We start from the raw sequence: 26041 nt of genomic DNA, 5'->3' as shown, positions 1-26041 counted from the left end.
CCAAGCACCCCATTGTCATGTTTGACTCTCTCAGAGCAGCCCAAGACCTACTCATGGGAGGTGGAGTGGGCTAGCAGTCACCATTCACAGCCACGCAATAATAACACCGATAAATGATTGTCCACTTAGTAATTTTTCCCCAGACAAAGAAGATTTGCATTTAGTACACACAATTTACAAATATATACATTTCCAGATGGAAAATGCCATGGATGACATTATAATAATCATCTTTGACCCCCTAAAGGGGTCAGAAAAACATAAAGGGTAGGTCTACTGGTTTGATCTAGGGGTCACAATTAACAAACCACAAGTTGAAGACATCATTTTGTATGTACATGTAATCATCTGTAATAATATTAATCATGTGCTCTTATTACTGTGAAAAAACATACACTGTGAACAATAATCATTATCAACATTATTATCACATTTAAGCATTTACAATTAACAAAACATGTTTTTTATAAAATTTCCTACCATGAAAATGCAATCATAAAAGCAGCCCATAGAATGCATTTCATTTTGACTACGTTAAATGCAATCATAGATTTTCCCCCTAGAGAGTGTTTTGGTACATGTATGTCATTAATACAGTTTCATACCACAACAATTGCAACCAAAAAGTAAGCCTCTATTGAGTGTTGCATCCCCAGCTGTGGAGCAGAAGTCCCAGCCTGGGGAGTACTTACAAAAACATTAATAAAAACTAGAAAGGTACTGGATTCCTCACTCCCACAGATCTAGGGTCAGTTTATAAACATTACTGCTGAGGGAGCCGCTGTAACTGCTACACTCCCCACCCCCCCCCCCCCGAAAAAACATTTGAAAGTTATTGGTGGTGCCCCTGTCCTTCTGAGGTTACCACACAGCCAATTAACCCTTTCGCTGTGGTGGCTATTCCGCCGCAGCGCTAACGGGGCGGGGCGGCCGCATGCTGGTGACAAAACCGCTCCGTCACCAGCCTCGGTTGAGCTGTGCTCGTGACGGAGTGGTTCCGTCATGGCCCCGCCCGCCTAACAGAACGTGCCGCGCAGGCGCGGCAGCCGGGCCATGACGGAACCGCTCCGTCATCAGCACAGCCCAACCGTAGCTGATGACGGAGCGGTTCCGTCATCAGCAGGGGAGGGGTTAAATACATGAATAAGGAAGCCCACAGGGCATTATGGGGACAGTCCAGCCAGGAGCTGTACTGGGATCCTGCATGTCTTTTCTTTTTATTTTTAGTTTTTTTAACCTTGGGGTCCCAACTGAGCACCCTCATTTAATTTCTTCATTGAGGTCAGCTCAGGAAACCCACCCCACACCTTGCCAGTTCCTGCATGGCCTGCAGCTCTAAGTGCGGAGAAGCCCTTGAAGCAGGCAGGGATGTCCTTTCTCATGGTGGCCACTTGCACCCCAAAGACATGGGCATGGGGAGCAGGTCAGGTACACTGTTACTGGGGAGGGGCAATGGTGCTCCCCCTTTATGGTTTGGCCTCTGGGGCTCAGGGATGGGGGCAGTCGCCTCTGAGATAAATCTGCTCAAGGGATAGGCTCCCTAGGCAATAAAGAGAGTCCGGGAAGGGGGACCCACACATGCCCCCTCCTTGGGAAAAATAATAATTATTGAGTCTTGCGCTGATCCATGACCTATCTCAGAGGTAAATTATGAAACATTGGTGGAGCTCCAAGTGCTTCCCCAGATAAAAGGTCAACGGTCATCAAACCTTCAACTACGATAACCTGGGCCTAATGGGCCAATTTTAGTGCATCTGGACTCATTTTACTCCTGGTGGTGAGCTCTTGCCCTCAGGGTAGTTGCATAAGACCTCTTCACCTCCAAAGCAGTGCAGTTCTAAGGGAGCTGCCTCTCCTGGCTCCCTGCACCAGCCTTCTTCCTGGTATTGATTGCTGGATGCAGACATCCAGGGCTTTTTCCCAACCGGTTCTCAGGGGTGCAAAGGGGCCAGCCTCACTAGCCCTTGGGCAGAGTCCTAGTCCTTTCTGGGCATCGGGGGGTTCCTCCTTCCAACTCTCCATGGTGGTCCAAGGGTTCAGCAGTGAAGTGGAAACAAATAACCAGGAAAGAGAGTGTCTCCTCCTTGTGCAAGTGTTTTCAAAGGGGAGTGGAAGGTAGGTCTTTCACAACCCTCTTGAACAGGTTGCTGGGACCACTCAAAATGATGTAATCCATGAGTCACTGGTCAAATCTCATATGGGGGGCTCATCTCTGACCCTAGCTGACATCACTAGAGGTCTGGGTTCCGTCCTTTGCCCACTGGGCTTGGTCAGTCCCATCCCTGGTGCAGTGTTACAGCTGGTTGATTGATGCATATCATTCCGCCTCACCCCTTTCATCATCAGGAGGTGAATGAAGCACTGTTAATTGCTCACTTTGTGTGGGGACATCTTTGTTCCTGCTGTGGAGAGAAATGTAATTAACCTGGCCCAGCAGGGTGACAAAAGGCCTGACTCTGCTGAGCCAGAGAAATATGACAATTCAGGATGACCCATAAGTTGTACAGACATCATGGTAGAACTTGCAGATTTGATATTCTCTCAAAGGTTACACCCCAATTTGATACATCACTGGTCTCCAATGGCCAAAGGGTAGCAACACTGCACTCTAAGGGAGTTCTTTCCCTATTTGTAAAATAACGTGTTACTAGAGACAATAATGTAAATCACACTGACGTTCCCTATTAGTGTATGCTAACATAATAAGGGCTACCTCAGGTCAATATCTAATCCTGCAGAGTCCCCACTGCACCAGGATACTTGTGCGCAGTTACCGGACTGCAGACAACAGTCTCCCATGTGCAGCTCCCACATCTGTGCACATGCGTGTGTACATGTGTTCATATGTAACCAGCCAAGTGCCCCTTCCCTTGCTGTGGCCTCATCTTAAAAGGAATCCCACTGGTGGTAAGCAAGCACAGTCTTTCTTTTTCAGGATACTTTATATGGTTAAACAAAACCATATAATAATTTTAAAAAACAGCAACATTAATAGTCAAATAAACACTTAAAAATGTCAAGTTAAGGTAAAAGCCAACAACTAGAGGATCTGGCCTGCTAAGGGCAGCTGGCTAAAATAAAGCTGTCACAAACCCAAGCAAGTTAAAATTCATGAGAAAACACAAGTTACTAAACCCCAGGAACAGGTTCAGCTTGTAAATCTCTCTACTCAAACTTAAGGTTATCTATTCTACAAAGTTAGGGCTCATTCAACCATCACTACAGAATCAGACAGTTAGCTTGCCATCTTGTTTTTCACTCTATTGCATGGTTCTGGGGCCTGATTTTCCATCTTCCCTGTATCTTTACAATCCTTTGTTTCAAGCTACTTTTTTAAAAATCTTTTTTATTTATTATCTCTCTAACTATTTTTCTGATTCTATATTTTTGGTTTTTGTCTACTTTTTTGTGTTTTTTAGCTACTTTTTCACTCTTTTTCTTTTGCCTGCTATTTCCTTTATTTACTTTTTAAATTCTATTACCTTTTCTTTCCTGCCCTGTCTCTCTCTCCCCAGACCCATACCGATGGGTAAGGCTCAACGCAGCCAGAGCCGCAACGCCTTCCTTGCGGAAGGTGGCACCCACAAGGGGTGCAGGCACGAGCCTTATTTGAGGAGGTGGAGTTGGCTGCACTCATCTTCTTTGTGCAGCACCATCTCCCCTCAACCCTAGCAGCAGGTGGCAGGCCTGGGTCCGGGTACGGGCTCCGGGAGCGTCGACAGCGCTGGGGAAAGGTGCGCCGGGCAGTGTTCCTCTGGTCTGGGATCTGGCGCACCCAGGCGTAGTTGACGCACTGCTGGTCCGGCATCCTGGACCGTGAGCAGGACCTGCTGGACCTGCTAAGAGTGGAGGTCCAGGGTCTTGGTGAGTAACTATTTAATTATTACTACTTTGTGTCTGTTATTCTGCTATGTGTTATATATTGCGAATATATTTTTTTCTTCAAACCAGCAAGAATGTTGCTGCTTACATTCAGGTTAATTACTTTTAAAAGTCTTCTGTGATTGTTATGACACAGGTGCCCCTCTGCGCTACTACTAATCTTACTTGTTTGCAAGTTTGCGTTTGCGCTCGCTTAGCGTGATTATGTAAGAGTTTATTTTAGAGAAACTAAGTTACGTAATGCTATAGTGACTCTAGTAATTACTTTGTCCTGTCACTAAGAGATAGGGGCGGATTGATACTTAGGTTTAGTTACTATGTATGAGTTTGTAATTTTTTAGTGGTAGGCGTGATGCCCCCTCAGTTACATCATGTGCTGCTAGTACCCCATTCTTTATTAGAACCTTTTCTACTTTGTTCAATGAGTGGTGGTAATAGGCTTAGCACTAGCAGAACATCAGCATCAATCAATCAACCCAAAATTTGGTGTATACAAAACATTTTGACATGTGTCCTCCATTTGACCGTATGCATTGTTGAGGACTAACAGAAGTGGAAAAGCATACTTTTTTTTTAAAGAAAAGATTTCTTTTCTATTTTACTTTGTATTAAAAATAAAGACAACTGGGGGATCATTTCAAATTCAAATGTATAAACTGTTTAAAGAGTAGTTCTTAGTCGCTGCGAGGAAATAGTATACACAGCCTGGTGAGAAAAATTCAAAAAACTCTATGAAGGTTTTTTTATTTGCCTTTTTCTTTTATTTCCTTTTCCTGTTTTTCCTGCTCTGCTTTTGCTTCTTCCTCTTCATGTTTTTTATCAACTCTTCGACTTCTTTTTGCTTTAAAACTCTTCTTTTTGTTTTTCCATTGTCAGTGTTCCAATTTCAATTTTGAACCTCGAACCTCGAACCTTTGGGGTGAACTGTGGGTGGGGTGGTAGAGAGGCACTGGAGTTTGTGGGTGTGCGTTTGGGGCGGTCAACAGGAAGGGATGGCATTGTTTCCTTGAAATGTAATCTTGTAATGAAATGTTTACCTTCGTGGGAAGGGGGGGTCGGGATGTGTAGCAATCCAAGTTGGGTATGTTTACATCGACTAAGGGACTTTCGGGTGTGACATCAGCGCTGTGGTGAAGCTAAGGGCGCCACCTCGGTCGTGGCGTGTCTGCATTAGGATCCTGTGAGGGGTGTGGGTGAGGCCTGGGGCTTGGAGATTGCTGGGTTTCCCTCAGAGGTGGTTTTGTGTGTGAAAGCGTGCAATAATTGTACCCATTCCATGGAGATGATATGTTTGTGGATACCCTTTACTTCCTCGTCCCTCAACACCTCCTCCTCCACCTTCCCCCATTTTTTCTGAGCTCCTATCCAGGCTGCTATCGGGGGGCCAGCCATTGCATAGCTATTCCTCTTTTTGCTAAAAGGATGGCGAGGGACATAAAGCGATGCTGCACTTTCTCAGTCTTCCGTCTAAGGAATATCCCGAGAGCGCACGCCTCCCAAGTGGAAATTGCCGTGATATTGGTTACTGCCCGAAGTGTCCGGTGAACTCGATCCTAGTATTCCTGTATGTGGGGGCAATCCCAAAACACGTGTTTAAAGTTCGCCGCAGGGACTTGACATTGGGGGCAGGCAAAATGCGTGTCAGGGTAGAATTTATGGAGCCGGTGGAGCGTGAGGTACTTTCTATGAAAGATATTGAACTGTATGTTTCGAAAGCGAGCATTCCTGGAAACCTTTTTAGGATATTCCAGGGCCACTTCCCATTCTTTGTCGTTAAACGCCCTTCCTATTTCTGTTTCCCACTTCTGATGTAGCGGCGTCACTGTGGGGAGAATGAGCTCCGGGACAGCTTTGTAATGAGGTGGCGTCCTATCCCCCTGTGTAAAATAGTGTGTATCACTGGGTGTGTCGGGGGCTCCCCTGCAGTCGGGTCCCAGTACCGATGGCTGTTATCAATAATTTGTCTATGTGTTAAGAATTGTCCTGGTGGTAGATCATATTGTTTGATCATCTGGGCGTATGTTTTAAGTTGGCTGTCCTCGAACAGGGAGTCTATTTCGGTGACTGAGAGGTCAGTCCAGATTTGAAGGGTGTCGGCAGTGTAGTATGTGTCTTCCCTGGGGAATCCCACCAGTGGAAGGAGGGGTGAGTATGGGGACCTTCCCCTGGACATGCGGCGAATTCGCATCATGCAGGCGTGAGCTATGGACAACTGTAAGGGTCGAGTAGGTATAGGTTTAGTGCCGGTAACAGCATCCTGTGGATTGCTGGCAATGGAATGCGGCCCTCTGGAGTAGTAGTTTCCCCTACGTGACATTCCGCCGTCCAGTATGACAGCCATTGCAGCTAGGCTGCAAGGATGTATGCCTCGAAGGAAGGGGAGCCCAGTCCCCCACTCATCGTGGGTTGGTATAGTGTAGAAAGAGCGACCACCTCCCCAAATCAGCTCAGTCAGTAGGGTATCCAGTTCCGTAAAGAATGTCTGCGGCGGTATAACTGGGAGGTTGACAAAGTGATATAGCATTCGGGGGACCATGATCATCTTGGCGAGCGCCACTCGACCTATGGGGGCTAGAGGCAGTGATTTCCAAAACCCCACGGACACCCACAGTCCTGCCAAGGCCCTATGGTGATTCCCTTAATACAAGTCCTTGGGGGAGTGGTATAATCTCACTCCCAGATATCTGGGCACGACAGCATTCCATACCGAGTGTCTGGGTTCCTGTCTGTACTTCGAATGGGGCGATGTGAGAGCTCAGTGGATAAATAGTGGACTTTCCCCAATTCACTCTGAGATCGGATATCTCCGCGAAGTCCTGAAGTATCCGCCAGATGGGTGTCAGGTCTCGAGTAGCGTCGCAGACGTAAATTAAGAGGTCGACGGCATAGAGAGACACACAGTGTGTCGTGCCTGCCCATGGTATACTCCATGTCTCACCCTCCCGTCTCGGGCGTATCGCCAGGGGCTCCAGGGGCTCTAAGTCGCTAAGTCAAACAGGAGGGGAGACAGAGGGCATCCCTGGCTTGTTCCCCTTTCTATTGCTAACGCAGAAGAGATATACTTGCCTACTCGAACCCTTGAGGTGAGGTTGGTGTATAGGAGCTTTGTGTATGCCATTAAAGTGGGTCCTATATTTATCTTGCCGAGGACCTCAAATAAATAGGGCCACAGCAATGTGTTAAAGACCTTTTCTAGGTCCATTATAAGACATGCTGCCCTAGGGAACAGCACGCTCGTCCTATCTTGTAAATGGAATAACCTACGTAGGTTTTGCGATGTAGTGCGTCTAGGGATAAATCTGCATTGATCTGGGGGACTTAGCGGTGTCAAAAATTGGGTGTATCGCTCCACTAATATTTTCCCTAATATCTTACAGTCCATTTTGAGGATAATTATTGGTCTTTAGGAAGAGGGCTGGATTGGGTCTCTATGTGGCTTAGGGAATGTGACTATGACCGATTCCCTGAGGGATCCTGGAAGTTCACCTTTATCAAGGTTCTCATTATACACTACTGTCATGCATGGGGTCAATTGGGCAGGTTAAGTGTGGTAATATTCCAGAAGGAGGCCGTCCAATCCTGGAGATTTAATCTGCGCTAGTGCTCTGATCGCCTGGGAGACCTCTGCGGGCTTAATCCTCACCGCTAAATGCTTTTTATCCACTGGTGGGATTTGGGGCAGGGGTAACTGGTCCAGGAAGCTGGCGCCCACACAGTGATCACCTTGGTCTGGGGCCCTGTAAATGTCAAAATAATAGTCTTGAAAGACACGCAGTATGTCTAATTGCGAAATCCGAAGAGTACCAGAGGCGTCTACTATTTCTGTTATTGGCTTGGCCTCCGTGTCTTGCTTGGCCAGTCAGGCTAAAAGCGTCCCCCCTATTTCCCTCACGATGGACCCCGACTGCGTACATCCGGAAATTGTATTCACGGAGGTTTATAAGTGTCTCCGCGTAAAGTGTTTTCGGCGTATCCATTTGCTCCAGAGTGACCTCATCTTTGTCCGCTCGTTTCGTAGCGATTTCTCTAAGGTTTTGCACCCCCCCACTATTTGCTGAATGAAATGTCCCCTTGCCACTACTTTGTATGTGTCCCTTTCGATCAGACAGGACGTCGCTACGCCGGTATTTAATGTGAAGTGTTCTTGAATGTGTTCCCCATGTTCGTGTTTGAATACTGGATCCGTGAGGCAGTCTCGAGGTAACCTCCAAGTAGGTATGGGGGGTGTGGTGTTCTCCACCTGAGGGTCAGCACGTGTGCGTCATGATCAGAAAGTACCCTTCCCAGGTAATATGTGTGTTGTACTTTTAAAAGTAATGTGGCAGCGCAGAGAAATCTGTCCAGGCGCACCTGTAGGTTATGGGGAACTGAGTGGCAGGAGTATAGTTTGGTGGCGGGGTTGCGCATGCGCCATACATCTGTCAATGCCCAGTGTTTTACCCAAGTGTTAAATATTTCCGTCTGCTTGTACGCCGGTGAATGTGCTGGGGGTGAGATCTATCTGAGGCAGTGTCTAAGGTGCAATTGTAGTCGTCACCAAGTATCCATGGGGCATGTATATGTTGTGTCAGCATTCCGGTGAGGCAGGTCCAAAAGGGGACTTGCTCTACGTTGGGGGCGTATATGCTACCTATCAATACGGATTGTATTTCTAATAGGCCCTCTATCACTGCGTATCTCCCTTCCTTGTCTACTTCCAGAGTCAGCTCTTTAAATGGGGTACCGGGACATATCAAGACTAGGGCCCCCATGGCGAATGCCAAGTACGCTGTAGCGCAGATAGTACCCCGCCATTTCTTGAGTAAGCGCTCTACTTCGGTCGCGGTCAGGTGTGTCTCCTGCAAAATGGCTATCTGAGCCTGCTGTCTCTTTATGTAGCATACACTGCATATCTTTTACTCATGGTGTGCACCCCGTGACCATTCAATGTGATAAGTTTGATGTCAGTATTAGGAATATTTGTGGTCATGGTAGTTGTCTTCTAAATGGGGACTGTTTGTGTGCCATCTTGGTGGGTGTTTGGGCCCCCCCTTATCTGCGTGATCACCCTCTGATTGATGAATACCCTTCCATCCATGTGCTCTCATGAGGGTTCTAGGGAACTGATCGAAAAGGGGGAAGTGTAAATTGAGTTGCAGGAAACATTCCCAACTAGAGGGACATATCCCACCAGGTAATATGTCCAAACTGCACATCGTGTGGGAACTTTAGTTTGTTGTGTTAAAGGGGGTTACCATGTGCTTTCAGTGACTGCTCCCGTCGTGGCTGCCCACTTCTGAATGATGCATTTAGGAGACCTGGCAATGTTTTTTACCACTTCTTCTTCTCACGGCACAAGAGTCTGTGATGCTGCTCTTACGGGATGCTCCGGATCTCAGTTCCATGCACCTCCATCGTGGAAGCGTGATCTGGTATGCTGGTGGGACCTCGGGAGGGGAAGGGAGAAGCTGTCTCCTCCCGTCCGCTGTCCATGTCAGTGACAGTTCTCATATCAGTGTGTCTGGCCTCTGTGGTGTCACAAACGGCTTTGTGAGCGACCAGTCACAAGAGGTTTGGGCGTTGCTGACTTCTTCTTCTGATGAGAACAAGTGTGGGCCCCTTTCTCCAATTGCCACCACGGAAAGGCATGCATAGTATGCTTGGGGTGGCCGTTGCGAGCCCCCATGGAGGGTAATGATCATATGTTACCCCCTGATTTTCAATGCACAACGTGGCGTATCCCCACGGGACCCCCGCCCTTATCGCGGGCAGTCCCTTTTTCAGTGTGAGGAAGTCCGCCCGCCATCCGATGTCCTTAGTAATTAAGAGTTGTTGTGAACATTTGAAGAGTGAATACACTGTTTCATTGGCATTGGGGCGAGAGTATTGAGTAACCAATGATATCATCTATCTATGATTTCAACTCTACTTTGAACATTTTATGGAGAAGACTAAAAGTCAGATCAGATCCCCTGGTGTTCACCTAAAAAGTGAAAGATGGGTGGAAAGAAGAAGGACGGGCGAGAATTAATAAATGTTATGTACTGTGCTTTATAGTGCTACCATGCCACTATGTGTATATTTAACTTGTCTTACTGTTTTTCTAAGAGTATATTTTACAATTGTCTTGTGTTTTCATTTTGATATACAGCTACTCCTTCCAAAGTTGAAAGGAAGGAGTTGGCCACCAAGGTACGGTGCAGGAAGCTGGAGGCAATCCAGCGCGAATATCGGTGGCTGGTGGTCTTGGCAGAGGAGGAGGAGACTGCTGTAGCACTTGGAGCCTCCTCCAGTGCCCCAGGCCCCAGCCACCGCCCTCCAGCGGTACAGCGCCACCATCTGGCGCCGTACAGAGCAACAATATTATGCAAAAATATTTTACAGCAAAACATATTCGTGGTGGGGATAGCCTACTAGACAGAGTTACAAACTATAGTTGTGTCGAGCCACTTGACTAGGCCTACAGCGTAAGAGTTAGTGCTGTGTATGAGGATGATCATGACAACAAATCCAATCAATGCCGCAATTAATGCTGAGGTATATGTTCCTTCCTTTGTTAAAAATCACCTTTAGAATATACTGCTCATGGGTGGGCAAGCAGAAGATCATCGCTCTGCCTTACAATTGAAGTACTGTTGCTTTCGCCACATCCACCCCAGCAAGCGTGTGATTAATTATTGGTGTACATATCATTAAGTCATACCTCAATAAGTCAGACAGCCCGGGGGAAGAGGGTTAGGGTTTGTTAAATGGATGGGAAGGGGTTTGGGGAAAGGTTTGACAGTGAAAAACAGTACGCATGGACAAACAAACGACAATCTTTGAAGACTACCATATCCATATCAAAATGTTAAGAGAGAAAAAGAAAATGCATGCATGATGATGATTGATAAGGAGACCCGGATTACATACACTTCTTGTTCTGTTGTTCCGGGCTTAATACTTTTACAGATAGCAAATAGAATTTTGAAACATTGGTAGGGATGAACCATAAACAGAGAGAAAACCTAATGATAATAACAACAAGACAAAAAAAAGAATCAAATTATTTAAAAGAAGAAGTTGATACTGTTACTGTGTTATCCTGGTAAAAAATGTGGACTGGATTTGCATCTCGGCATTCCTCTTGGTCCTCTCGTCCATCAATCTTCGGTGTCGCCACTCAGCACTGCCCGCCTGGAATTTTTTTTAGATTTATTGGTAAGGTAAGTGTGCATTGTAATGTTTCCCCAAGTATAGGGCAAGGCCCAGCCTGTAATTGTAGAGGGAAACACAATGAGATATTGAGAAACAAAGTTGAAACAAATGCACAAGTTATGGTGTAGTGCAACGAGAATACTTTCCGAGGTGGCATGTATACACCATCCCTACTCTAGTCTGTTTCCAGCATTGACCTTCAACAACAACAGGACAGAGCAGGCCCACAGTGACAGGCCTGATGGCACGTTGCTTAGCACATCCTCCGTTTAGAGTACTTTTTTTTAAAGAGTTGGACAAAGGCAAATCACATATCCATTCCAAACATAGCATTTTACAATTTAAGTTAGTTAATTAAAAGCAACGCAGTCATCCGACCGCTATACTCGACTCCACTTCTACACAGACATTTGGGTCTGCTGTGGTTGTTGTTGACGTGTTTACCTTTAGGCTTTTATGCCACTCATGAAACATCCTCCTGACTTGTTATTATTCCATCAATCATCTGTGATACTTGTACTGACTGACTGTGAAGGTCGGCCTGTAGTAGAAGTAAAATTTGGTTATTACACAACAAGAGTAGAACTATTATTGACTTGAGTCACTCTTTAGTGTGTACAGTAAGACTATGAGTACACTTTGACTTCACTTTGTGCGAACAAACAAACAACAAACACACAAACACCAATCGCTCAGAGTCAGGTGTCCAATGAATGGCATTCATTTTCATTACCTGTTCCTTCTCATCGTAAGATAACGGGCCGTCTTTTTCACCATCATCATCATGGACGGTGCTGTTGTCATACTCAGTGCGCAGATTGAGTCTCCTTCCTGTATTCAATCAAAAGTAATGTATGAAGCTGCAGTAGAAGTAGAAATTTCTTATTTGCAAGAAGGGGAAAATTCACCTTGAGTTACGTTTCGTGTGAACTGTAGAAAGATGATTAGTGCACAATGACATCATTTCATGCACAAAAAACAACAAAAAAATCACTCAGTCTGGGACTCTGCGTCCAAAGCATGGCATCAATCATTACCTGTTCCTTCTCATTTTCAGTTAATGGGCAGTATTTCTCTGAAAGTGTATATTGAAATAAGAAGAGTAGAAGACGGTGGTATTGGATTTATTGTGATACAAAGTTTGTAACTGGAACAACAGATACACAAAAAAGCAAAAAAAGGGAGGAAGACAGTAAGTGCAAGCTTAATTGTCAGGGAAGGATAGCTCATTCTCAAACTCTGGGGGTTCAGCCAGTAGTAGGTAATCATGATGTGACACACTAATTCCATCACCTCAGCCGCTGTCCTCATCTTCCTCGCTTGCTTCATGTATTGTGTAATTCAGTGGTATGAAGTGCTGATTCATTTTGATCATTGTAAACCTCTCCACGTTTTTGGGCAAGAGACTGGTCCTTCTCACTGTTACAATGGAACCAGCAGCACTGAAAACACGTTCGGAAGAGACACTTGCGACAGGTCAAGCCAGATAGCTTATCGCCAGCCTGCCGAGCAGTGGCCATTCAGCCCTTTCCCTATACCAATACTGCAATGGGTTTTGATCAATGTACACCTCTGTTGGGTCGTCCAGATAGGCCTGGACCATCCACTCAATGTTCAGGGGTGCTGCTGCTAACCTTTCGGGCTCTTTCTCTGTGCATCAGCACTACGCTTATTAATGCCTAACTGTAAATACCAATCGTCTAATGATTCTACTGGGCCTAATGATCCAGTTATTGTTGCTGTTGTCGATAGTGATGGTGAGTGTTGTGATCCAAATGCACTGCCCTCACCCTCCGAAGTTGCACTTGATGCTGCATGCCCTTATACATTACTTCTTGTGGGTTGATCTTGCAGGCTTTTAATTACCAGACGTTCCTGTTCCAACTTACTCGCTGCCTCAGTTATCCAAGTTTTGTAGTGGACAACATCAATCTCTGAAAAAAGAAAGATGTCTTCAGTCCCAATTTTGCCTTTGGATCCAGAATTGTTGCAGAAATGTAATGTTCTTGTGACAAAATGTTATTTTCAATCCTTGTATTTTCAGCTAAGCAATGGGCTAAGCTCTCCACTAAGCCATAGGCTTACATTTTGTCCTCTACACCTTTGTATGATTCGGACACCTTCTTCAGCTGATGCTCTAGCATTTGCAATAATGGGATAGCTTGGCCCATTGGACAGTCCCCCTTGCTGACTTCACGTGTGAAGAACTCAAAAGGACGAAGCATCTCAGCCAGGCATTTAACTAGGCCCCATTGCTCCATCTGAAGGGTCATGCCTTTCACAGTGTCATCCCCTCTTTGCATGACATATTCATTGAGTGGCCTGTACTGCTCAAACAGACAATCAAGCATGTAATACGTTGAGTTCCAATGTGTTGCCACCTCCTCGATGATTGCTTTGACTGGCCTCCTATATTCACGTTGAATGATCCTCAGCTTCTTCCGAGCTTTAAAAAAATGGCTGAAATGAGTGCTTATTCTTTGGCATATGGTCAGTAAGTTGCTGGGTTCTTTTTTCAAAAAGTCTTGAACTATAATGTGTATGCAGTGCGCCAAACAAGGTACCCTGAAATAGGAACCAAGATCCATGGCCTTAAGTACATTACTGCTATTATCTGTGACAACAAACCCAATACTAAGCCCTCTTGGGTGCAGCCATTCAAAAACCTTGCTGCGAAACTCTTGCAAAATGTTTACAGTAGTATGAGATTTTTCCATGGCGAACCTGGCTACAGTTGCATGTTTCTGAGTAGCTTTAAAAATCTCAGCTGTGTCAACAGCACATCGTTCAGATAGCTTATCTCTAACCCCCACAAAAGACACCAAGTGTGCAATGATGCACATGTAATCTGTGGCTTGGCAATTGGTCCACATGTTATTTTATGTTATGTTAATTGGCTTTTGTATAGCGCAGGTTCACCATCAGGTCTCATCGCGCTTCTAGGGGGGACATTTTACAACAGGCAATGCGTGTAAGCTAGCGTGAGCAAATTATTTCGTAGCCAGTGCCTCCACAAACAAGATTGTCTTGAGTTTTTTTCTAAACGAAAGGAGGACTGGTTCCTTGCGCACATTTTCAGGTAGGTTGTTCCAGAGCTGTGGTATTAAGGTGGAAAAAGCTCTGCCCCCTTTACGAGAAGAATGAAAGCAGGGGGTGACCAGGTGGCAGGCTACAGAAGAACGGAGGGTCCGAGCAGGGATGTAGCTCATCAGGCGGTCCTTGATGTAAGATGGGGCCTGGCCGTAGATGGCCTTATGGGAAATGCAAAGGTTCTTGAAAGCTGCTCGCTGCCTAATACGGAGCTAATGTAATTTTGAGAGCAGTGGAGAAGAGTGAGCCCTTCTTGGTAGATCAAAAATGAGGCGTGGCGCATCGTTCTGCACAACCTGTAATCTTCCTGTTAGTTTCCAAGGGAGGCCGATGTAAAGGGCATTCCCATAGTCCAACCAAGACAATATTTTAGCAGAAACAATAGCCTGTAGAGAAACTGTAGTGAGGAGGGGAACGAGTTTCCGCAAACACCTCAAATGCCCTGTGTAGGTACCAACCACTTCCGACACTTGATTGTTCATTGAAAGTTTGGTGTCGATTTAATACCCAAGCTTTTTACCACTGGGACTGGGGTATGGATAACTCCCTACTCCCGCAGCCCGAACAGGTCACACCATAGGCCATTGATGTGTGGGACAACCAGAATTTCCGTCTTGTCTGGGTTTATTTTAAGTGAGTTGTCAGTCATCCAGCTCACTGTAAAGCGCAATACCTCTTGTACGTGTTCCTGAGTAACACTGGAGTTGTTAATCTGTACAAGGACCTTGGTGTCGTCTGCATAATTGAAGACCTGGCAGTCCAATTGGGCCAGAGTCTCCACCAGTGGTTGTAGGTATAGATTGAAAAGCAAGGGGACAGCGCCCAGCCCTGCGGGACACCACACATCAAGGGGCCGGTAAACGATACCTGATCACCTAGCTGCACCCTCTGCATCCGATTGGACAGGAAGGATTCAAGCCATTGGTATTTATTTATTTATTTATTTATTGACATTTGTAGAGCGCGGCGAATACCCGTGGGCGTCTCGGCCCTCTATACCCACATTGGCAAGACGGGACAAGAGGGTTTTATGGCTAACCGTATCAAATGCCGCTGACAGATCTAATAAAATCAGGGCACTCAATACTTTCTTGTCAGCCGTAACCCTCATTTCATCCAGAACAGATAGCATCACCAGCTCCGTACTATGATGAGCTCTGAAGCCAGCCTGTCTAGGATGTAACAGTCTATGTTCCTCAAGGAAGGTGGAGAGTATTTTGAGGACATGTTGTTCAAGTACTTTAGCCAAGTATGGGATCTGGGAGATTGGCCTATAATTTTTAAGGATAGAGGCATCCGCTCCTAACTTTTTAAGTAGGGGGATAACTCTAGCCTCTTTCAGCGCGGGAGGGAGAGAACCTACTTCCAAGGAGGCATTTAGTAGCTTGAGAATAGAACGTTCTAAACTGGGAGCAGCCAATTGAAAGATTCTCGGAGGGCATGGGTCTGCTGGCGAGCCTGATTTCACCCGGTTCACAAGAGGGAGAAGAGATTGAGCATCCAAAAGGGGAAATTTAGCAAGGCGGGCTTCAGGGGGAGGGGGGCTGCTAGTTGAGGGGAAGGGCCATGACTAATTGAGGAGTTCTCTATTTCTAGTAGAATATCATCAACTTTTTGAAGGAAAAAGGCCTGGAAAGCGTCGCAATCTAGGGGGCTGATGGCTTCGCCTCCGTTTTTTGGCTAAGTTCTTTCAAGATTTTGAAAGTTTCTTTTTGCTTATTTACAGCTAGCTGGATTCTGCCCTCATAATATTCTGCCTTCCTTTCTGTGATGGCATGTTTATAGGAGGAGAAAATAGATTTATAGGAGTTGAGTTCCTCTAGCTTGTAATTTTGCCGCCACCTCCTCTCGGCTTGACGGAGGTTTTTTTTTAAATCCCTAAGTGTATCATTAAACCAAGGGGCACCATAGCCTTGGCCTCTGATTTTTACCTTTCTTACTGGTACTATTTGTCCCGGGCGGAGTGAATAGTAGCAATGAGTTGGTCGTTTTCCTGTGCCAAGGTACTTGGCTAGGGATTAATGCTACTGACTGTATCTAGGGTGGCAGCTAGATGGCTTGCTTCCACCTTTTTCCAGTCACATATCAGTCTCCAGGCTGGTGGTGACTGTAATGGCTGGCTGTTACTCGGAACCCAGGAGCTGACTAGTGAGTGATCAGACCAAACACAAGGGCTAATTTTTATTAGTGTAGCCAGCTGCTGCGATGACCAGATAATATCAAGAATGTGGCCTTTAATATGTGTAGGGCTGTCTACCAACTGATGGAGATCTAGTGCTATCATAGGGAGATTAAACTGGCGTGCTGTGGGATCCTTTTGAATGTTATCCCAGTGGAAGTTAAAGTTGCCTACTATTAATAATCTTTTGTAGCAAGTGCATAGATCCATAACAACTTCCATAAAAAGGTCAGTGAAGGTGGCGGAGGGCGATAAACTACCATAAGTAGGAGGCAAGAGTTTTTGAACAAAATGTTAACCCCTAGTAAATCTGTCCCCTCAAGGTATTCAGCAAGGATTTTAACAATCATGAGATGTTTCTTAAAAATAATGCCCACACCGCCTCCTCTTTCATCTCCCTGTCTGCTGTGCCATAGGGACTCATAGCCAACTGGGAGGGCCGCAATGATGTCTGAAGATGAGGTGTCCCCTAACCAGGTCTCTGTGAGGGCAAGAATGTCAATGTCACTCATGGGGAGTAGGGTAAATACCTCTAAATGATGTTTCTGCTGTTGTCAGGTGGATATTGTGAACAGCACTCTGCTGCAAATACTTGTCCAAACAATTCCAGCACATCATGATATAGTGCCGGAACAGCAATTCTTGCGAAATAGGAATGGCTGGGAACCTTCCATTTAGGGCAGATGGCAGACACAAATTCAAGGAAATCCAATTCTTCCACAAATGAAAAAGGGAGAAGGGCCAGTGCTAACATTTTAGCGAGCTTTGCATTGTATACCGTGCCGTTGGGTGGTTGCGTTGGAACTGCTTCTCCAACTTAAGCATGCTCTCAATGGTAGGCTGGATTACTTTCCTTTGTGGTGCTGTTGTTTTCATTTATTAACCAACTTAGGGTCAATGACGCAGTTTGTCTCATTGTGGTACTCAGACGCCTTGGTGTCTCAGCTTGACTCTGAGTATGGCTCTTACTGCGGTGCCACTCAGATGTTACTGAGGAAGATGTGGGCGGTACCACTACACTACTGGGGACAGGGCTAGAAATGCCTCCCTCTACTTCAGCTTCCACCGCAATAATATCGTCCCCTGATTCTTCCTGACCAACTTCAATGGGTTGAGTTTTTCTACTTTGTTTTAACTGAAGTAGGTGATTCTCCCACACAATAGTGTGGTGTATTCTGAGATGACTTGCTTGGCCTCCGGTACTATAGCTTACTGCGCCGAACACCTGTGCGACTAATTGAGCATATTGCAACGTTCTCCTCCTTGGTGCTAACAGAAAAGAAGTCCCAAACTGGGGAGGAGAACTTTCTGGCAGTGCTGAATGTGACACTTTCAATACCAGATGAACTGGAGGGTGTGCTTGGAATGTGACTCTGTGCAGCTACCCTGTGACTTTTACTACTACTAACTACTGAGATGGTTGAGCTGGATGTAGGTCCCTGCCGGGCCTTGGAAAATATGGCAGCTGGAGGTCGTGGTGGTGTAACCTGCAATGGTGGTATCCGTGCTACATCCCGCCCAGTAGCAGCCTTTCTGGATAGGGTGATAATGTTGGTCTCCATCCCCTTTGGGGCGGGAGTGATATGCGTGAAGACTGGCTCATCCTCTTCATCAACATCATCCCCCTCTTCTACATCTACCTCCATAACTGTACGTTTTTCGGGAACCTTCCTTTTCCGAAGCATTGTCTTGCGGCCTGTATCACTCTCAGACTGAGCTGGTGGCTGCTAAGTGGCATCACGGTCATCAGAAGCGGGGCTTGAAGAAGAATGTGATGGACTAAACCTCCTTTTCCTTGCTGGTGGTCTGGAAGACAATAGATCTTACGAAACAATGGTTTGTTCCACTTTGTCTGTAGGAAGCTCGATTTCCTGAAATGCCCCTAAGTCAGGAGCAACAACTACTATTGTGGGCTGTTCTTGCGGCTGTTGCTGTTTTTCTTGCGGCTGCTGCTGTTGTTCTTGCAGCTTCTTCTGTTGTTCTTGCAGCTGCTGCTGTTGTTCTTGCGGCTGCTGCTGTTGTTGTTGCGGCTGCTGCTGTTGTTGTTGTGGCTGCTGCTGTGGTTGTTGTTGCTGCTGCTCACTTATCTGCTGAGTTGCCTGCGTTGATTGTGTACTACTTTGCGATTATGAAATTTCAACATCGCTGCTTGTTAGTAGACTGGCTACCTCTGCAACACTCAAGGTCTAGGGCCTAGCTTGGTGGGGTTGGACCGCTGGTGCGGAGGTGCTGCTCCCAGCTTGGTTCCCGGACAACGCTGCTGCAGGCATAACTTATTTGCTCCCAAAAATAACATTGGCCGGCACACCAGTCGTGGTTAATGGCACTTCCTTTTTCTGTTCCTTCTTCTCGTCAGCAACTTTCTTGGTACTGGGCCTGGTACCTTTCTTTGGGGCCATCTTCTTCAGATGTCAGGCAGTGATGCGCAGCAGGACTTTTGTCTGGTTGGCAGTACAACGGGTGTTGATGATGACACCTTCTCCTCTGGAGTTTTGTGCACCTAAAAGCAGATAAGCCAGGAGAAGAACATCAGTGAAATGTTGCATTGTTGATGTGGTTCAGTTACTTACTGCTGTTCAAAAGAAATAGTCTTGCCATTTCTGAGACTTTGTTAACAAGGGCTATGTTATACTACGGTGTATACACACACTACACTCTCAGGAAGGATGGGAAAGAGAAGAAGAACCACCACATTAAAAATGTAATGGAAGTGGGGTGGACCCTATTTGCCATTAAATTATTAGAGGATCACATCATTCGTGGAGCTGCTGCTGGCAAAGGGGGTGGATGGGTGGAAGCAGTAAGCCAATAGGAAAACCATGCAGGCCTATATGGCAAAAGCAGGACAATAATAACTCCCAACACAAAGAAAGGCCCCCAGCCACATGGATGCTCAAAAAATCACAAGCAACAAGCAGGGGGGCTGGGAAACACCAGGAGCTGGCAAAAAGCTTTTCAAAGCCAGGCAAAGGATGCATGCTAAAGCACACTGCTCTGCCTTTTTAATGCATCAAAATGCAAATACGAAAATTCACAGGCCCTAAAAAGGTATGCAGGGTGCATTGCATTACCAACACACACCAGACACACACATCAAAGGCATGTCTTTAAGACGCCCAACATCAGAAAGCCCACCCCAAAAAAACACACTTGCCAACTCAATCCAATGCCATCCATGCCATAAATGAAGTCTAAATTCAACAGACCACACAGAAACACTTGGTTAATAAAGCTGTGGCTACCTGCTCTGAGCCTACTGGATGAAAGCAGGCCTGCTGACAGACAAGGCCAGACTAGCTTGCAGGCCTAGGCTTCAAAATGGCCACCAGCCACATGGCCAGGCCCAACAACATCAGAAAGCCCACCCCAAAAAGCACACTTGCCAAATCTATCCAAGCCATCCATGCCCTAAATGAAGCTTGAAAATGAAATACATTAAAAAAACACAAAGAGGAACAGTTGCTTCATCATGCAGACACCCATGAGGCCATGACTAGCTCGGACCTACTACTGACTACTAATACCCACAACATTTGAAAAAAAAGGAATGATAGTTACCAAAATTTAATTGTAGTTACAACAACTGCAATGCCCCCAATCAAACAGACACAATAACCACTTACTTGTAAAAAATCCAATTCAAAAATCCTCAAATCCAATTGCAATGATGCAGCAGACAAAAAGAGTGATCTTTCCAGCTTAAAATCCAAAGGCAGAATGAGCAGGAGATGGACAAAGCACTGGGAGGAGCCTGCTGGACAGGAACAGGAAATTGGAGATTCTGTGGCACTTCCTCCCTCTCGCCACCTTTTTAAAAAAGGACTCCTTGCACAAAAAGGACAGCCAAATGTCAATCTGAGGAGTTTTTGTCATTCAAATCATCATTTGCAGATGGTTTCATGCTGCTAGAGCTGATTATTCTTCTCCAAATTGCAGATTTTACATGTTCGAGTTCTCGAGCTTCACATTACTTCCAAAGGATGTCGATGGCGCGTCCAAAATGATGTGCTCGCGTTCTCAAGCTCCCTGTCGCGTTGGATATGATGTGTTCGGGGTCTCTCGCTTTCCGGTAAGATGCGGATTGCTGAAATTTTGACATTTTCGCGCTCTCCGCGGAATGCGAAAATTTCAAATTATCGCACTTTCCGCGAGCAGAACGACTGAAAGTTAAAAGAAATCCTAACTTTAATTCTACTGATTGCATGCAATTTATTTTGGAGTCATTTAATTAATTATATTTTACTATATGTTTCAAAACTGGTGTGGGATTTTTTGCGAGATGTGTTTTCACTCTGTTAAAGTTTGTACTCTGCATAAATACGTAATACAGTGCCTCTTAGTTAAGCCTCCCTGCTCTTGTGCCAGGCTACTATAGGGTCAAGCACAGGCTAATTTTGTGACTTTTTGTGGTTCCCTCCGACAAGGATTATGGTTTTGCTTCAGTATGATTTCCACCCTTCCTCAACCAATAACCTGAGTTCTTCCACCCATCCTCACTAACATTTTTGGTTTGGTTAAATTTGCAGCAACTGTAGTTGAAACTTATGTATTTATTTATTTTTAATATTTTCTTTATTTCTAAAAGCTAGTTTAACATTTTAATTTAATTTAGTTCTTTAATTATGTGTATTATGTCTTTAAAAAATAATTATAGTTACGTGTAACTCTAAAGATAGATAGATAGATAGATAGATAGATAGATAGATAGATAGATAGATAGATAGATAGATAGATAGATAGATAGATAGATAGATAGATAGATAGATAGATAGATAGATGGATAGATAGATAGAGAGAGAGAGAGAGGACCAGACAGACAGACAGCTAGATAGATAGATAGGTAGATAATTTCGAATTTTAAAAATTAATTTAACATGAATTCCATTGTGGTGTCAATTTAATTCCCTGTCTTCTTGTGTACTATGTGACATTTAGTACAACAACAGAAAACATAGGTGAGGCAATACCGAGATCTGCACCCACAGATTTGCGAATTGCATTTTGTAGTAAGTAAATAGTACTACTGGAGTACTAAATTATGTACATCAGTAAGCAGTTTGCATTCCGGCATTAATGCAGTATCGGCAGCTACAGGACGGGGGTGTCCCTCCGATAGCAGGAAGCACCTGGACTCCCCTGAGCCAATCACAACGCTGCAATGCAGTGTTGTGATTGGTCTGAGCGTCGTGGTTCGGTGCTCAGACAGAGACTGGGATTTGTGCATGTTCCTCATCAGGCTCTGTAATGCAGCCTGCAGGGGAAGATGCAAAGTGCGCATGACTGTTTGGCCCACCGGAGATGGCCGGCCAAGCCATAGGGAGTGAAAACCACTCCTCCCCTTGCTTTTGCCAGCCCCAACCTCAGCACTGACTTCGAATGGAAAAATATAATGATAATAAAGATATATTATTATAATTATATTTTCCTTTTGAGGTGAGGGGCGATGCTCCTCCGCCTTAGTGGAGGAGCGGCCACTGCCTTAATGCTTAGTTATTGCTGACACTTCCTACAATTTAAAATCGAGCTTACACTTGTTTTGTAGTGATAGTCCTTACCTAAAAACTTGCATTCAGACCAAATCGTACATTCCCTCGGGAAAACGGGTTAACAAAATCAGATGATGTTTCGTGGACAATTGCATGTTCTTTGTATGTTGCTTGCTTATGCTACCAGGGAATGTATAGGTGAGTGACCCCACATGAATGCCACACAAGAGAAGAAATACAAGCAGCTTTCCTGTCTTACATTAAGGAAAATGTAAAGGTAAGTGCTTTACAGCATATAGTTATAGGGTCATATGTATCAAGGAAAAATGATTTCGCAAACGCCGAAATTTGCAGAATTCCAGTGTTTGCGGACCCATTTTCGCTAAATAGTATGTATGAAACATATTTGATGCAAAATAAGGAATCACTAAATTTGCCATTCCTTATTTTGCGATTGCATTTAAGGAATTGCAAATTTTCCGATTCCTTAAATGCAATGTATCAAGGAAGAAAAAATTCCAAAATGCCATTAACTTCGCAATTTACCACCAACTTCTAGTTGGTGGTAAGTTGCGAATTCTTTTAAAAAAGCATTTTTTTTTTAATCCAGAGGTGCCATGTGACGCTCATACATGCCCTTAGGGCATGTATGTGCGCCATATGCGCACACATGTCATTTTCAGGGGTGCAGCAGGGTGTTCTTGAGACACCCCTGCACCCTTAAAAAATATTCACAATTTGCGATTAGCAAATTGCGATTCACAATTTCCCCTTCATTCCTATGGGCCTCCTGGCCCATAGAAATGAATGGGAAATTATTCCTTAATTGCGATTAGCAATTTGCTAATCGCAATTATGGAATTTTAAGGAATCGCTAAAAAGAAGCGATTTTCTACATACATACCATTTTGCGATTTCTAAATAGCGATTCCTTAAAAATCGCTATTTAGGAATCGCAAAGCGGAATGTTGATACATATGGCCTTAGACCGATATATTGTAAAAATTCAACAATCGAGAGGCATTTTACCTCTTACTGCTGACTAAATTTCCCAGCAAGAAAAGATAAAATATTCTACATGTTAAGGCAAACTACATACTAATAGATTCGGTTGCAATATTATCTAGTTGTTTTTACATTTGGCCAAAAGAGATTGAAACTGTTCTAAATAAATAAAGATGCTACTTAAAAAATAAAGTTTTGACAAACAATCTGATTTAAAAAGTATTCAAAAATCGTCATTTTTCTTGCACAGCTGTAAAGAACCCAGTGTATTACTAAGCTCTTCATAACTAAAACAGAGAAATCAACTGTTTAACACCATCGCTGCTGCAGCAATTCCCCTCCTGTGCTGCAGATTGTGCATTCCCATTGTTCATGATGAGCTCAGTTCGTCATTAGCACGGCTCAACCGTGCCTCATGACGAGCTGAGCTCGTCATGAGCATCGAAGGGGTTAAAGCATTTACAATACAGCTCTGTGTCTTCAGTACACTTTTTATGAAACGACTACCTAATTTTGCGACATCTCCCAGTTTATCCTGTGTTCTCACTACAGGAGGGCCTCTGCTAGCACCTCCTTCCATTAAGAAATAGCCATGCAAAACAGCATAGTGCATTCGATTTTTAGGTCTCGCTGGCGTTGCAGCACGAAGCGCTGCCACCAACGAGACTTATAGTCGCCGTATTTCCTCCCAAGGTAGACAGCCCTGTGCATGAGCCGATTCTGGTCTGGGCACGAGCCGATTGTGGTCTGTGAGCGCGCTTCACAGTGGAACAGCTTGTGCGCGTTAACTCCAAAGTGCTCGTCTCCGGAAGACGTGCTGCGCTCGAGCCCACCTCCAGCTTGTTTTCCTTGTTATCTCGGTCTGTCGGCTTGTCTTTGCGCCAATATCAACCAATAGCAGTCCAGCAGGTACTCATACAGTCGACCAATCAGTGAATAGGCTGTCACTGAAGATGGAAAAGCACAAATCCAAACAGTGTTTGTGCGGTCCATACGTCCGTGACGTTGGCTACGTCACATATGCGCCCATTCTGCGTCGTTACCTGTGATGGGAACGAGTCGCTCCCCTAGTAAGATGGCTGCGCATCATAGGCAGAATACGGCCGGGAGGAGAAAAGTACAGGTACTAGGTGCTACATGCGTGTTGCCACTGAAGCCGAGGGCAGATAATTGGCTGACTCTTCGTGCTGTGGTGGGAATATTGCGCATGCGGAGTTGCGAGTATAGGCTTATGCTTAGCGGATAGTCATAGATTCTAACAGTGTTTGGTTTATGTAGCAATACGTACTATTTAAGCTTCACAAGTGCAGGGTCTATAAAACGAAGTGGTATGATGTGTAGCGTGTGAGCTGGCAATGTTGAAAGCTGCATTTTGATGTATAGGGTATGACGTAAAAAGCAGGTGCATGGAAGCAGAACAAGGCCATTTAAAAACAAGCGCGGGGCTCTAAGCAGTTGGTGTACAATAACAGAAGAACATAGCTGTCAGCTGATACGAAGTTCACTTTTTCCTAGCCCGTTTTTTCAGTTATCAGCAGGGAATATGATGGTATATTCTTGCCCTTACCTGCAATGGGAAATCAAACGTCTTGACATGCACAGTAGATATGATAACACATACGAGGTCCTGAGAGGAAGATCTGGAGACAAACACTAAGAGATGCAGATTTCAACATTAACTTTAAGTGGGAGACACCGTACATCCACTTTAAGTGGACGAACCACGAACTTGACGTACCTTTTTAGTTTTAAAACTCCTGAGTCACGACCCGAAACCAAGAGTGTTGGTGTTTATGGATTTATGTTTACTGTAAAAGCTTCTGTATATCACATTCCCAACATTTGTTCCTTTTTTTTGTTTCTGGCATTCTCATTGACTGAAGTTAGAGTTGGCTGTTGATATTGGGGTTGTTTGCGTTTCGTACTGTTAATGGATACATTCTAGTGGACATTGGGCTGCAAGACTAGGATGGATTAATGTATTCTTTCGTCATGAGTTACACTGTAAGTGGACAGCTTGATCCTGTGTGGAGCAGCAGTATTTTGAATGGATGCATTTGAATTATACCTTTTTATTTCGTTCTGCTTTGGTAAACAGTTGTCCATTGCTTGGCCCAAGTGTTTTTTTGAAGTGCTTGTGTGCGCGGTATGTTTAAGATCACTTCTTCGGGATGGTTACTTTTTGTAGAACGTTGACATAACGTAGATGTGTCCATATAATTTGAATGATGTTCCACAGCGGTGTCAAATGCTTGGTTAATTAAATAATGTGATGCCGTAAGGTATGCGTAATGCTTTTGGTTGTTTAAAATATATCTGTTAGTCTAGGGTCATGTGTTAGTATAATTTGATTTAGGCCTGGCTTTGAGCCATAAACACCTAGCTGACTAGATAGCTAAGAGCTGTGTTGTGAACATGATGGCCCAGAAGTTGTGGCTGATATACACTACTGGTACAGGGCTAAGAATGGATATGGTTTAATGAATGTGCAGTTGTCACCTGGAGCCATATTGTGCATGCGATAGTGCCAGGCAGGAGTTGTCCTATGCGGACCGTCGCTTGGGAATGATGTGCTAGTAAAGCTTTCCTGATGTGCTAACTAGATGGCTTGGAGCAGTAGTGTGCACACACCTATGCTGGGGCTCACTGTTAATTAGAGCTGACGGTGTCACTGTGGTAAGGAACTTCACGTAGACACAACATCGCTGAACTTGTTTATTTTACTAATTGTTGTCATTGACGAAATGTCGCATGCACCTGGCACAGATTCTAACTACAGCAGCCGTGTTGCGGATCGAATCCCCCCTCCCGTGATTGCTCCATGCACATGTGCAAATACAAATCACAACATTGAGTGTCTTGAGGGATACCTTGAGACTCACCACATGCATCAAATCACTTTCCCCCTTTTAACCCCCCCCAAAAAATAGCTAACTATTAGATTTACAAACGTGAAAATAATGCATTAAAACAACACATTCCTTATTTACTCCTTAAGTTGCAATAACAAAAACAACAAACATGCCATTAAGTCTTATACCTTATGAAGTCTTTAGACTGCTTGGAAACCTTCCTGATGCGTGATCCTAGCCCCACTTCTTTACCTTTACAGGGCCTGTCATCATGACCCAGTTTATTGGGTAACACTTGATCAGTGGCTCACCATCTTGTTTTTAAAAGCACCCGATGCTGAGCTTTCACTTTAATGGCGGCTGCATCCCTT

The sequence above is a fragment of the Lissotriton vulgaris genome, chromosome 3_1 (genome assembly GCF_964263255.1).
Source record: "Lissotriton vulgaris chromosome 3_1, aLisVul1.2, whole genome shotgun sequence".
In the NCBI taxonomy this organism is placed as follows: domain Eukaryota; kingdom Metazoa; phylum Chordata; class Amphibia; order Caudata; family Salamandridae; genus Lissotriton; species Lissotriton vulgaris.
Note: the sequence above shows the minus strand (reverse complement) of the source record.